General features: G+C 38.8%; 1 protein-coding gene across 2 annotated transcripts in view; it reads right to left on the bottom strand.

The window, feature by feature from the left end:
* PPARA (peroxisome proliferator activated receptor alpha) overlaps positions 1–11,446 on the bottom strand; it is a 38,373-nt gene extending 26,927 nt beyond the window's left edge. For both annotated transcript variants that reach the window (XM_017730550.1, XM_017730551.1), the window contains exon 1: positions 11,304–11,446. The gene's annotated coding sequence lies outside the window, so the exon portion shown is untranslated. The remainder of the gene's footprint in view (positions 1–11,303) is intronic.
* Positions 11,447–13,685: the final 2,239 nt, after the last annotated feature.

The following is a 13,685-nucleotide window of genomic DNA, read 5'->3' on the forward strand; positions in this document are numbered from 1 at the left end:
AAGGCTGGCACTGGGTTTGTGATTGTTTGCTGTTACTGCCATAGTTATTGCTGCTTGTTTGACTGGTTATACACATACAGATATATAATAGTAAAGAACTGTTATTCCTATTTCCCATATATTTGCCTAAAAGCCCCTTAATTTCAAAATTATAATAACTCGGAGGGAACGGGGGTCACATCTGCCATTCCAAGGGAGGCTCCTGCCTTCCTTAGCAGACACCTGTCTTTCAAACCATGACACCCACCCAGAAAAAATTCATATTTCTTCCCTTTACTCAGCCATACTCCAACATACCATATGCAACTTGTATATATCCTTGCTTTTAAAAGAAATCAGAATTCACATACCCTAATTTTGAAAATTGATAGCACAGCTATAAAGTTAGGATCTTAAAAGTCATGTAAGGAAAAATTCTATGCAACCTTGATTCCAGTTCTCTTCCCAGCCCCATGGCAGGGGAGTGAGCAAGTGGGGCTTGGTTGCCTCCTGGGGTTAAGCCATGACAAAGCGGTACAAACAACATAGGAATGTTTTTTTTGTTTTCTATTACTCAGCCAAACTCAAGGAGAAGTTACTGAGCTCAGAAGCTGCGTTTCTTTGGTCCCCAGATTTTCTGTCCCACTGGATTTTAAATGACATTGGCTAGTGTATATTACAGGTTGATGTCTCTGAACAGGACCACTCACCCTCCTTTTAAATGTGACCTTCCTGCTTTAAACTATTCAGCTGCTTTCTAGACCTTCAAGATTATATATCCGCAATTTCCTCCAATGCTTTCTTTTGCTTATTAAACACATTTATTATACACTAAATAGTTTTAAAAATTGTTTGTTTTGCCAAGATTACTGTTTAAGAAATAACTAGTAACAGGACAGCAACAAAAGTATTCAGGAGATAATAAAAGTATTTATTTCAAATATCATACCCTCTCACTTTCACACAACAGATGCAGTTACTAATAGAGAAAAAACTACAAAGCAGAAATTAATTTTCAGCAAACAGAAATAAGAGAAGTAATTCATCTCACCTAACGTCAAACAGCTCACTTAACATGTCTGGGTTGAGTGAAGCTCAATGGAATTTGCAGAGCCATGACTGATCTTTGTGGCCATGATTACACACTAAAAACATGATACTTTTCAATCCGACCACTTCTCTGATCCAGTTCATTGCAAAGCCTTACAAATATTAGTGCTGGCTCAATGGAGAGAGCAGAAGTAAGCAGTTGGAAGACAGATACACATGCTGCATGGCTAAAAAATAACTGCATGTACAGCCTGAATCTCCTCTGTAGAATCCAGTGACTGTATGGACTGGCTGGGTCTGCAAACCAGGCACTTGCACTGCCTGAAGTGAAGAAGCCAATGCGTCTTTGGTCTTCTGTGAGAGGTGAAAACTGCTTTACAGATCAGACAGCACCTCTATTAGGTTAAGGGGTATTACCATCTTTCAGCAGGGCCATGGAACTCTCATGCAGGCTGCTATGTGCACATCCCACAGATACTCACCTTCCAGCAGTAAAACTGCCACTGAAATCCAGTAAATGGAAGATACAGGCATTTACTCTGAGTTGACACAACATGCTCCAATAAATAAATAACAAAAATGAAATTAAAGTTCCAATGCTGGAAACTCAAGCTGAGAGTAAAATCTAGCTCAAAGAAAGACTTCTGCTGCTTGTAAAGAATAAAACAGCATCCTAGCATCAAGTGGCTTTCTAATGGAGAATTTTAAATTCAACAAGCCCCTCAAGATGCTGGTAACTAGGAACTCCGTTCAGAACACTTTATACTTACAATGATTTCATATTAGACCAGAAAATAGATTTTACCATATTTCCTCCACACCATTAGACTAGTCAGCCTCTAGCAGACAGCTCAGCTTCAGATGTAAAGAAAGACAGCTCCTGGTTATCGGCGCAGTAAGATCTGAAGCCTGTGTTTAAAGAAGCCCCTGCAATCCCTTTAACAACAGAAGCCAGATTTGGTTTCATCAGCAACGGGACAGGAAGGTTTTGCAACCTTTGCCTCCAGGCTCCAAAGACAAGACTTACAGGTCTATCATCTCAAGTTTACACCTATCTTCAATCATGCTTGCTTTCTTCCACATAAATGGATATATCAAACATGGCATTACTCAAATTTGCATCAAGGTCCTTCTGATAAAAGGAAAATCCCATATTGTAAAGAGGGGAGATTGAGTTGTTGTTTGAACTGCCTTCAAGCTCAAATAGGTTCAAGTCTGCATAGAATACCAACATGACTTTGAGATTTTTTGGTTGTTGCTTTTTTTTTCTTCTCCTCTAAATGTGAGTTTTCATATCCAAAAAGTAAATGCTTTGGAGGTTTCTGTAATTTGGAATAGGAAGACTTGACTTTTCTGTCTAGTAACTGAAACTAAAGTCAAAAATAGCTGTATGTCAAAGTAAAGCTTTCTTTTAAATCTGTGTCTGCTGAATCCTTTAAAGAACTGTCTACTCAGGACTTCAGTATAAGTCAATAGTAATATAAATTAACAAACTATATACTATACTTAGGGTTATTGAAAAACCTATAATTTTCTCCCTCACTTTACTATTTTCTTCAATAAGTGTTTTTGGAGGGATCTTTGTTGCTTTGAGTTGTTTGTTTGTTTGTGGGGCTTTGGGGATTTTTTTTTTTTTTTGGTTGGTTGGTTGCTTTGCATATTTTGAGTTCCTAGGTTTTTGTATTTTTTTAACTATATTATAACCCAGTCTGAAATTTAGATGGTTCCAAACTCAAGCAAGCACTGCCAAAGACTCAAGTGAAAAACTTTATGTTAAGAAAGTCTTTTGTCTTGCTTCAACATTTACAGTCCAGATACATAGAAGGCCTAAAAAGCTCTCAATTTGTAATGCTGTCTGTTTCTGTTTTTATAGTCAAACTGACTACCTATATCTAGTCTAATCTACAGAATCAAGATACTATTGTTAACATGGCTTTACAAAAATCAGCGTGGAAGGCAGTATGAAGGAAGATTATTCAATTTATTACATTAGTTGTTAATGCACTTAAAGCAAATATTCATATTGGAGTTCATAGTATCCAGTATTTTTGAGGCACAACCACTGAAGAAAGTATATTTTATTAAAAAGAGATTCAAAAGGACAATAAGAATTTATTTTCTGCAAGAAACTAAGCCATGGCAACATCTTAGTAAACACTATGTTCTAGAGTAGTCTGTGTTCTCTGCCATGTGCTGCCTTTCAGGTTCACTGCAGTTCCACCAATACTGCTCACAGCTCACCAGAATTTCGAATGAAAACCCCACTCCATTGTTACATTTACAACTTTACACTTGCAATACACTCCCTCTTTTTCCTTTCCTCTCCCAAATGAAACCCTAAGTTTTGCTCTTTAACCAATCCATTTCACTGTCAGTATCTCTTCAAGTCACTGTCCACTCCAATTATTCAATGCTTGAGGAGGATTCAAAAGATTATGTGTTAATCACAACAGCCATAGCAGTTTGTGCTTCAAAGTTCTACGAGTTCTAAAGCCTTTGTGAAAACACCTGGTAGGCAATGAAGCTGACAGAACATACTGCCACACATGCTGGGTGTGTGTGCTGAACACTGACACGTGGAGACCACAACTGCTGAGAAATAGAGATCTGGTGCATCATTTAAGAGGCTGTTCCCTCTGCATGTACATCAAAAGCTGAGGTTTGATTTATGATTGATATTTGAACCAAGGAGAGGTCACATTCAGACAAACATGACATACATGTATTTGCTATTTGATCCAAGAGCCAAGGTCACGTTCACACAAACGTGTCATCTGAGTATTTGATTTATTTTTATTACCCCGTTGATGAACTTAAAGTTCTTTTACTTTCCTCATGTGTCCCAAAAACTCCTTACCCATTTATTCAGTGTGTCCTAAAAACTCCTTGCCCATTTACCTGGAAGTTGCCAGGTTTTCTAAGTTTTGCGATCCTGTACAAATGTCTGATGAGCTAATTATATAAGCCAAGATATTACAGTTAGTAACAGATATTACAGTTAGATTAACAGTTAGGGACACCTTAATTTCAGAGATCAGAGCTCAGATTGAGGCTAAATCTGGTTGCATGGTACGGCCAGAATTAAGAGAATTAAGAAAAAGGAACGAACTAAAAATCCCGCAAAAACTATCTTATGAACTGCATGCACAGATTAGATGACCTAAGCCATTGTCAGGGGCTTTTTTCTAAAGTTATTATGTAAAAGTAGTTTGAGTGGTGAAGTCAAAGTTGATTACAACATGTACAGCATTTTCCAACAGCCCACACATTTGCCCCAACATGCAACTGGGAACCAGATCCTTAAGTCTAAATTGGGACGCTGCAATTGTTTCCTTATACATGTGATTACTGCATCTCAGATTATGAAAAGCGCCTGCTCAACAATTTTCTAACTATACCCAGATATTCTACAGAGACCTCATTTGTTGAAGGATACAGGTATATGAGGGTAACAGGCAAATAGAAATTGCATTTTAGAGTGGTGACTAAATTATTATCTCCAATATAATCAATTTCTGAAGTAAATAAAATGTAAGCCCCTTGCTAAGTCTCCTGCAGAGTACATTTTCACTACATATGGTAAAAATAAACTTCATAAGGTAACAAATTAAAGACATCTGTGCAACTGAAATTGTCAATTAAAATTATAATCTAATACACACGGATGTAGTGCAAGGCAAAATTTTTGGCATATTGATGGTGTTGCTACGTAAACCTCTCACTCAGAAGATTTACTTGCTCACATGCTTGATACAAAAACCCAAAACCAAACAAACCCGCAAAACCATAACACACATGAATGTTTTGTCAAGAAAAACATCATAACTTTTATAAGCATAATTGTCTAGTAACCCATCCTAACAATGTGAAAATTCAGACATACCATATTTATGAAAAGAAAAAGCCAATTGCCACTAACCTAAAGTCAAACAGACACTTGGATGCACTTTCTGAAACTGGTAATATTTCAACAATCTTTAGGGTTTATGTGTAAGTATGGATAACTTAAAATGTGTTCTTACAAAACAGGATATAAGAATCCCTTTTGTTTTTTATCTGCAGGCCTTTATGTGTGATAGCAAGTGGTATACATTATTGATAACATACTCTTTAGTATGTTATCGTAACAAATATCGTATCTATATTTTATCATAACATGTACCAGTAACATGCTCTTTAGAAATTAGAATCTTAATCAGTCTTTAGCTGAAATTTATCATAAAAGAAGGATAAGAAATAATTACCTAATCTTTTGTTTTCTGAGCATATTTAACCTTCCTGTATTATTTCAACCTTTCTTATTCTTCAAAAGAAGAGCAAAGGATTGTTCCTCTGACATAAACACTTCAACTGAATACAACCTCATTCAAGGCCACGTATTATATTTGACAGATGCCAATTAATTTTGAGTTTATTGACTGGCAATGAAATTTTTGCAGCTGTGCGTGATTTTGCGAGTTTCAATAGCATGATAAAAGCTTGGGAGCACTGAGGCAGTACCCAGATTTGAGAAGTACCATTCGTACAGGTGTTTACTATTGCCCCCTGCCCACAACACCCCCGAAGCACCACAAATGCACTGTGTATGGTACAGCCTGAACTCCCTTGTCCTCCTTTGCTGGCTGGCAACCAACAGGCCAAACAGAACAGACAATTGCTGAATTCCTATTGCCTCACTTCCTCAGCAGGGTCAATAATGTGTTTTCCTTTCTTCTTCCCAGTCACCAACTTCCATGAAAATGCCAGAACTTTAATGCCTTTGCAGCCATTACTGCTGTCTCTAATTTGAGAAGACTTGCAGGTTCAGAATTATTGGGTGAGGGCAGAGGACCACAGACCTTACTGCATATATCTGACAGGTAACTAGACCAAAAGAGGTGAGAAAACAAACCTGAAAATTGCTTTCAGTTTTGGGGCATAACTCTTCCAAGACTGATCTGGACATTTGCCTGCACTACCCTTTTTTTTCCCAATTAATTTACGGTATTTATTTTATATTTGCTGGGGTTTGTAGAACACACAAGTGTACAATAGGTGCTTGAAGTTATGTCAATACTTGGATTATTCTAGAGTTTTCTAGGGTCCCTCACTTTGACTCCTAATCACACACTTTATTAAGAAAAAGATAATTGGCTATCCTTGAAATAGTGGTTAAGTATTCACTTTGGCTGAGGATTTCTGACCTGTGAGCAAAAATACTAATTCTTGCAGATACCTTAATGGCAACATTCTTCCTGAATAAAGAGCTATTGTTTTGGAATGAAACTTTCAATCTAAAAGGAGAGGGAAAAAAAGAAAAAGCTAAATTAAAATTACCTAATGCAAAAATTTGAAACATTTGTTTAGCATATTGATTTAAGATTGTGAAGTGTCATTTGAGTCTTACCTGCCATTTAATGATTAGGCCTTACAACCCCCCATTTTTAGTCGACTTAGACAGATACAACTTCTCTACCTTACAAACTCCCAAATTTTGCCACCTTGATCTCATTACACGTCCTGCTCAGAAAAACAGAAATAAAAAAGCCCACAACTTTGCATCTGTACTTTTTCCTACCAAAGCTCTCCTACTTAAGACCAGTATTCCTTTAAAAGAGACAAGAAGTCTCTTAGTTTTCTCTTCTCATTTATAGCTTAAACTTCTAGCTTGGGTTCCTTATTGTTTTGGCTCAGGACAAAAGTCCAGTTGCTTTGGTACCTGATACTGCAACTTCTTTCTTCAAAGATCAATAACAACAAAAACATCTTTCTGCCTCAAGAACGCCTCCTTTCAGTCACCAGCACATTCCCGATCCCAAATCTCAGGTTACAGTCCTTTTCAATACTGTTTCAGCTGTCTTATCCCTCTCCTCCATCAGCCATATCATCCCATCCCCAAATCACCACCTTCACCCCCTCGGTCCTCCAGTCTCCTATCTCAGCTCCTCCAGCATCTGCACAGCTGCACCCGCCTCACCATCTGCAACCCATCGCATGATTCATCACCAAACATAACAGACCATGATTATTCACTATTTGAAAAGCTACAGTGGAATTTACATCTGTTTCTGGAAGAGGTTCAAGAAGCCTGAATTCCCCTTCTTAGCAGAGAACACCACCACTGTGTATCTTCAGTGGTTTTATTTCACTGATAAACTTTATGCCCTTGTCCAGACATAGTAACAGGACTTATTTGATAAATTAAATTTAGCTTAACAGAGGGATTTATATCCTTTAAAAAATAATGACCCTCAGTTAGGATATTACAGATTTAGGCCCCTTCTGCTTGCAAGTGTCTTTTTGAAAATTGAGTAATTCCAATGGGCCAGCTTTTATACTCTTCTACCAGCACAAAAAATTCAAATGTCTTCTGTAACTAGCACCTGAAGTTGTGTAGTTTACTTATTCTTTATTGTGCTGCAATTTTACTCATTCGTTACAAGTATTTTTACAAGCTCTTGTTGCTCCGCTGTTACGTTTAAGTCAACAAACAAATGAAACCTGCTAAAAATAAACTAACTTCAATTTAATGTCATGCCACAACGCAGAGTACCCAGAGTGGAATGCGAAACAAAATTCTTTCACTTTCTGCTGCTGTTTTTTTTTTTTTGTTGTTGGTTTTGGTTTGGGTTTTTGGTTAAGAAAAAGGCCTTCAGTTTTATTCTGATAATTCAGACATCCCTGCCTTTAAAAGTTTTTCTTTGTGCTAAATGTATCACACAAAAACAAAGTTTACACTGAATTAGCGTTTCTGACAGGAGCCCTGGCAACAGGCAATTAATCTACATTTTTTGGCAAATGGACATCAAGTACTTGTACATTCAAGCTCCTGACGTGTCAGATAGAGGATATACTGGGGACACATGACTTCACAGCTCTAAATCAGGTCACTCACTACAGGATACAGATCACAAGCCTCACACTCCTGTGAGATCAAAAAGTGGCAAACTATAACCAATTATTTTCCTGCCATGTTTTCCCTGCTCATCCTCTATGACACGAAGGGTACCTGGTGCCCAGCTTAACAGCAATACCAGCACTGCCACCCCACTCCTTTTGACGAAAGAAGCACCTGAGTTGCAGAAAGGTGAAGGAAGAATATGAGTCCAGTGAAACAGCCAGGAAAAGAAAACCTCTTTAAAAAGCCATGTATGTACTTTCATATTCCAGTTTCACTTCACTTTGTAAGGCATTTCAGCTGGCTTGAATGAGACTTTGAAAGAGCAGTTATGGGGACACAGCACACAGTCCCTCTCCAGAGCACACCTGAGTTACTGGTTGCAAAATAAAGTTACCTGAAGGGTACCTAGACAAGTCAGCTTGAGTAACGTAACAGCTCCCTCACATCAAAAGGATATCCCTTCAGTAGCTCCTGACACTGCCTGCCCCGCACCTTCCCTCTCCCTCTCCCCTTCCAAGCCACGCTGCTCCCCGGTGCCTGTGCTGGCTCTCTCGCTGCCCGATCCCGCTGGCCACCTCTGGCAGCGGGAATTATCTACCCGACACCGCTCTGGCCCGCAGCAGCCTGGCACGCTCCCAGGAGAGCGCCCGGCCCAGGGCACTCGTTGCTCTGCGCCTGAGGAGCAGCACGGCTGCGACCCTGCAATCCCGACACTCCGATCCAGCTCTCAGGAACAGTCCCTGGCGAGTTTCATTCCCCAGTGTATACACAGCCCCGGTGAAACAATTCTGTTCACTGAATCGGTAGAAGTGTAACGCAGGAAAACCATAAACAGCTATAGAGAGCTGAACAGACCCCCAGAGGGGCAGAAAAAAGACGGAGAGAAACGTGTGGATGGCAGAAGGAAAGCAGGAGCCTAGATCAGATCCAGCCATGCTGTGTAGCCACACTTCTTGCTGTAGCCTGTATTTGCAGGGCTATCAGGAGCCACTGACAGAGGACATCCTATTCTTTTTTGCACTTATGTGTTCATTCATACACACACACACCCTTGCCATGTAAAAGAGAAATAAAATTAATGATAGCCACAAATGGAACAATTCTATATTCTTAGAGGGTAATCACTATTACATTTCCACAGGATTTATTACAGGATTTACAATCTTGAGAAAATGCAACTCCTTGTAAATTCTGTTAGAATGACAGCAGCTCAGTATGCTGAAAATCAGGGGCCCAAAACTAGAAAATTTGACAGCTGTTTGAAAATATTGGCCTGTTTATGTACAGTTACATCTGTGTGGCAGCACAGAACAACAGGTACAGCTGCTGCTTTGTTCAGAGGCAGTACCCTGTGCTGCTTGTCTCTTGCTTAGACGGGTACTAAAGTTGCTACTCGACTTGATCAGACTGGCCTGCTTGACTGCACACAGCATGTCCTTTATCCTGAGCTGGGTAAGAATAGATAAACTTCACTTTATCTTTATATATACATATACATATATATATATATATATATGTATGTATATAGCTATTTTGTAACCTTCCATTGAAAACTGCCAACAAGCCAACAATACTCACTATGACCTGTGGGCTGCAATTAATTGTGTTTTAATAGCAGAGTGTATGAATTAATTGACAGCTGTACTGGAGGATTCCTCAGCCCTGTTGGACAGAATGCCACCTGCCTGCTAATAAACAGTCTCCAAAGCAGTCTCCTGACACAACACCCATCTTCTCCCTCATCCTCCCCCTCAGATCCAACTGGTTCCATAGTATATTCTTCAGCCTTACTACTCCAGTGAACTTTTCCCATACACGTTGAATAAAGATGCCAGAGTTTGGTTTGGTTTTATGGGAGCCTGCCCCATGACTCCAATGTCAAGTATTTTGTACCATTCTTCCTGAAGCAGCAACACTAACAGCAGGTTAGGAAATGTCATCAGTAATTCAAGTCTTCACTTCCAAATCAGTTTTGCAAACAGACAAGAGTTTTTCTTACCTTCTGAACGTTCATGTTCAGTGGTTTGTCCTGTGATTTGTTATTATTTCCCATAAATAATTTTTAAAACAAAACAGGCATGTAGCACTTAATCGTGTAACAAAACAAAACAAAACAAAGAATGGCAATACAAGCCTATGTGCAGGTTACTTAGCTTAACTTACTCAGCGTAACAGTGCTGGATGCATGGATATACACAACAAAACAGTAAGACCTGCCTCCAAACCTTAATCACAGGCCACAGAAGCGTTTCAAATGATCCATTTTATGATTTTTTTTGTTTTAAAATGTAAATAATATTAAGTTATTGTGGTATTATTTTTCCACGTAAAATATATCAAAGTCTAAACTATTCACAACAATAAGTTCTCTCAGCCCCAGGATGTATACACTCACAAATGAGTGTTGAGTTTACTCAACCAGAACACCAAACAGCAGCTCTGGTTTCCTTCTAGGTACTTCTCAACAAAATGAAAACAAACTAACGAGATAAAAAAATATGAAATATGAAAATACTGGGCTAACCCACTTGCACATGTATTTCAGCGGCCTGGAAACAAATGCCAAAGAGCTGTACAACCTCAGTACAACTGTACAACTTCAGCTCACTGCTCTGAGTTCCTCAAGGCAGACACATTTTGGAACAAGTTTCTTTTACTATTTGGAAAGATTTAGTGAATAATTTCTCGGTTTATACAAACCAGTCACGTAACAACTCAAGCCTCAGTCAGGACTAGAATGCCAATGAGTTGTGGTTTATAATTTGTATTAATCTGTGCACGAGAAGTCCTTCACTGGACACAGAAATTACACTTCTTTGATATTTAAAGACACATGCAATGCACTTATAAATAAATATTGTTTCATAAGCAGAAACTATGAGAAGTGGTATGAGGAAGTGGAGTCAGATTTGGCAACATCTCAATGCCCCATGCAATCTGGTCACACAACAATCTCCTCATATCAGTTGAATATCTTTAAAACATGTCAAATATCACACTCTTTGAGAGATTTTAGTTTTATTTAAGTTTTATTTTAGTTTTATAGTGATGATTAAGAGCCTAACCTTACCAGACAAGTACTTTTTAATTCAGTGAAAAATTCAGCCTTCTACTTCATAAAAAGTCATTCAGTATTTAACAGACCTGGTCCTGTGAAATGCTGAGCACTCTACTTCTAAAACATTAGGAATTCAGAATTCTACTGACTAGCACCTAAGACAGCAGTAGATATCAGAACATAAGGAAGTTTTACTTTGTTCTCATGATTATGCTACTACTTTCTGTTTATCAATTATTTCTTGGCACTACATGCTCAAATTTCTTTCCTTGTCATTTGACTATACATTAATCACTCTTCACAGAGATTCTATGCCCAGTCCATGTATGTACTCACCCCATCATGCAGCATCTTGCAAGGCTGAAACAGAAGTTGTTTTCCAGAATCTCTTCCCCTTCCATTTCATGTGCAGATTGGTGATAACAAGCGGTTCTTCATCAATAAAAAGCTGCTGACATTCTTAAAAAAACAAAATCAACAAAATTTCGCAGGGCTTACTATACTGATTTTACATAGCTATGATGTAATATAACTTTAAAAAAAAATTCTTTATGCTTCTTGAGAAAAAAAATTCTTTCATTTTACTTGGGCTAAAATTATTTTTAAATGACTGAGGCTTTTAGTATGTCCCTACTTTTACAGCAGGACCACACTGACATCTAGCTAACTAGGGAATATAACTGGTATATCCCAATGTAATGCTGATATTTTTTTGTTCATACTAAAAGAATTCAAAACCACTCAACTGAGAACACTGTAGTGACAGCCCTGTGTATTTAAATTATCTGTTATAGAGTAAAATACTTTTACTCCTAAAGAGCATTCTCACAAATGTCCAAGTCTTTCTGTGGACACACGTAGAGTAGTTATGGTTTCCAAAGTGCACACACAGTCCCATGAGATGTCTTTCCAACTGACCTTTATTTTGAGGATTTACATCCCAAAGGTAGAGACTTTGTTTTTATATACTTTATAAGACGTATAAAATAAAACCATTCATAGCTAAAAAAACCTAACAAATTAAAGATTCAGAGAGATTTTATAAAAGTGGATTAAAAAAAAAGTTTAAGTTCAAAAATGATGCAAGAAAATATGCTTGCACATTTAATAAACATGAATTCAACTTCATTTATTTTCCAAGACAAGTATGGTGTTCTCCTTTTTTCCCCCTTGCAAAAATATGACATGTGCAACAGAAGCAGAACTCAGAACCCAAATCTTACCGGGAAAGCTATAGAAAAGGAAAGACAAAAACAGAGCTGTTTGCAGCTTTGAAGTACAAGCTGCTTCTAAAAAAATACTAAGAACAGTTATATTTCCTTGCCCACTTTGGGACAACAGTATGTATTATAATTCATTTTTTAGAACAAGATGAGTATCTCAGGCCATATATCCTGTAGGACATTATTATCCCTTATATTTTTATAAGATTCCACACATAAAATATCAAAAGCATAACAATACAAAATCACAACTGAAGTGTAACCCTTTCTCCATGGTTTAAAATTCATGATACCCTTTATAAAGACTACAGCATTACCAGAAAAGGAAGACACTAAAGAACTACTGAAAAGCAAGTGACAAACCCACAAGGTGTTTCCATTAGGTAGCCAAAACTGCCTATGCACCTGACTGTAGAGGATGACAGCCAATACAAGGCTCCAACAGATTGATAAGAATGCTTTTTTGGACCATGCTAAGAGTTCCTTCCAAACATGGGAAAAGAGAGCAAGCATGCTGTGGAGTTCCACAAACCTCTCATAAGGTCTGCACACTCTCATCCTTCCGATACACTACATTGCATTACTTGAAATTCCCAAAGTTGCCACTCAAAGTCACTACGAGCCGATGGCCGCTCGGTAGCTCATGCCAGCCAACAAAGGCTATGATACTGGTTTAGGTTCGAGCAGACGTGTGACCACGTCACATGAACCACAACCGCCTCCGTTCCAGCATGAGACCAGGTAGCCAGCCTCAATGCTACATCAACGATTCAGGATTTACAAAGGAAACACTTTTTACAGCTGATCCATTTTGCTGCCTGCAAAGCAAATTTCAAAAGGTGGGCAGTGCCAGATGCCAATGAGAAAGTCTATGCATGTTCTGTAATACAGGGAGCTTGACCACAATTTTCCTTCACAACAAAACTTATGCAACACCTTTATTAATGCAGTACTACTAAGACACCCAGTGCCAAAAGTGCCAAACACTATCATTCCAGATAATCCTGTGTGACGAATCCTGTGCTCATACTACTTCCATCAGAGAGTTTAGGAACAGCTCCCCGTGTCACTGAGTGAGACTGGGCCAATCTTAATATGAATACAAGGCAGCACCTTTTCGCACTCCTTTCCATTGTTACTTCTGGAATGCTTTTTGAAAAGCAAGTATCCAGCCCCATAGGGACAACCAAGAACTCAGCAAACCACAAAAGCAAACCCCGGAGGCATTCCCACTGACCTGCTCCTCGCTCCCAGGACAGAGGACCCTCCTCTGACCAGCCGACCGGGAATAGCACAACCCGCCTGACTGAGCCAAGCCAAGAGCGGGAACCTCCAAGCACGTACTTTCTGTCTAGTGCCCGAGTTCATTCCAGGTTAAGGGCAATCCAGATGTTCCGTTTAGGAGACATGACAGTTGCCAAACAGCCCCTCGTGTGACAGGGCATTACCCCCTCCTCTGTTCCCACCCCCAGCGCCCTAAAATCCCGCTCCCCCG

This window comes from Corvus brachyrhynchos, unplaced genomic scaffold (genome assembly GCF_000691975.1).
Source record: "Corvus brachyrhynchos isolate BGI_N302 unplaced genomic scaffold, ASM69197v1 scaffold523, whole genome shotgun sequence".
In the NCBI taxonomy this organism is placed as follows: Eukaryota; Metazoa; Chordata; class Aves; order Passeriformes; family Corvidae; genus Corvus; species Corvus brachyrhynchos.